Source organism: Vombatus ursinus, unplaced genomic scaffold (genome assembly GCF_900497805.2).
Source record: "Vombatus ursinus unplaced genomic scaffold, bare-nosed wombat genome assembly UNPS02014798.1, whole genome shotgun sequence".
Classification (NCBI taxonomy): Eukaryota; Metazoa; Chordata; class Mammalia; order Diprotodontia; family Vombatidae; genus Vombatus; species Vombatus ursinus.
The window spans coordinates 56,302,691-56,304,367 of NW_020954576.1; the positions used below are offsets into that span (position 1 = coordinate 56,302,691).

General features: G+C 38.3%; 1 non-coding gene across 1 annotated transcript; it reads left to right on the plus strand.

The window, feature by feature from the left end:
- Positions 1-852: 852 nt before the first annotated feature.
- On the plus strand, positions 853-959 carry LOC114050250. Its single transcript, XR_003569958.1, has one exon. It is a non-coding gene; the product is annotated as a U6 spliceosomal RNA (small nuclear RNA).
- Positions 960-1,677: the final 718 nt, after the last annotated feature.

Sequence of the window (1,677 nt, forward strand, 5' to 3'; positions counted from 1 at the left end):
AGGTTTTTCTGAAACCCACCTGCTCATCATTTCTTATAGAACAATAGTATTCCATTACATTTATGTGCCACAAATTGTTTAGCCATTCCACAATTGATGATCATCCCCTCAATTTCCAATTCTTTGTCATCACAAAAGAGCTGCTATAAGTATATTTGTACATGTGGGTTGTTTTTCATGCTTGGAGAGGACCAGGACATCAGGAAGAAGATGCCATGACTTGCAAGTCAATTGGGTTTAAGTGAGGGAGGACTATGTAAAATCATTAGCCTCACTTTCTCCTCCAGAGTCATTTGGATCCAGTGGTCAGATACAGATCAGGAAGATAGGTCCTCCTGAGGCTAAGGTACTAGATGGAGGAGGGAGAGCCTGTTACTGATCAATCGATTCCCTTTGGAAGTCCCATAAGCAAAAGAAGCATACTGATATCATACCCCTAGACAAACGCAAGTTTTCAAAAACAGAAGCACCTATAAACAGAGAGAGAATGAGATAGCATATAGGTATATCCCTAGGCTGAGTAGAGATTGATTATTGAGGGAAAAAACTATATAAGCCTGAGAGAGATTATGCTACATTTGGAGCTCCTACCCACTTAAACTTTCTACTCTAAGGAAAACATTCCTTAAATTCCTTACATTCCCTGTGAGTAAGGAGGGGGGCCTGATACCTAGAAGGTGCTCCAGTTACCAACCCTGCTTCTCCTGCCTGTCACCCCCTCATCCATATTATGGCTCTGGTACCCCTTAAAAGGATACACACTCCTGTTTAATGCCTTTCATTTCTTAAAAGGGGAAACCTTTCCTTCTTTAAATGATATAAGTGGGAGGCTCTCTGTAAAAAGTCTTTTGGGTGCTCGCTTCAGCAGCACATATACTAAAATTGGAACAATACAGAGAAGATTAGCATGGCCTGTGCATGAGGATGACACGCGAATTCATGAAGCATTCCAAGAAATGCAAGGGATAGTGGCCTAGCCGTTCCAGATCTTAAATTGTATTTTAAAGCAGCAATCATCAAAACTACTTGGTACTGGCTAAGAAATACAGTGGTGGATCAGCGGAATAGGTGAGATACACAAGACGCAGTAGTCAACGACTATTCTAAACTCCTATTTGATAAACCCAAAGACCTCAACTTCTGGGATAAGAACTCACTATTTGACAAAGACTGCTAAGAAAACTGGAAAAGAGTATGGCAGAAACTAGGTATAGACCAAAATCTTACACCTTATACCAAAATGAAGTCAAAATGGGTTCACTATTTAGGCTGATACTATAAGTAAACCGGGAGAGCAAGGAATAGTTTACTTGTCAGATTTACGGAGAACAGAAGAATTTATTGCCAAACAAGAGATAGAGAACATTATGAAATGCAAAATGGATAATTTTGGTTAGATTAAATTGAAAAGTTTTTGCACAAACAAAGCCAATGCAAACAAGATTAGAAGAGAAGCAGAAAGCTGGGGAACAATTTTTATAGCCAGTATCTCTGATAAAGGCCTCATTTCTAAAATATAAAGAGAACTGAATCAAATTTATAAGAATGCAAGTCATTCCCCAATTGATAAATGGTCAAAGGATATGAACAGGCAGTTTTCAGATGAAAAAATTAAAGCTATCTATAGTCATGTGAAAAAATGCTCTAGATCACTATTGATTAGAAAAATGCAAATCA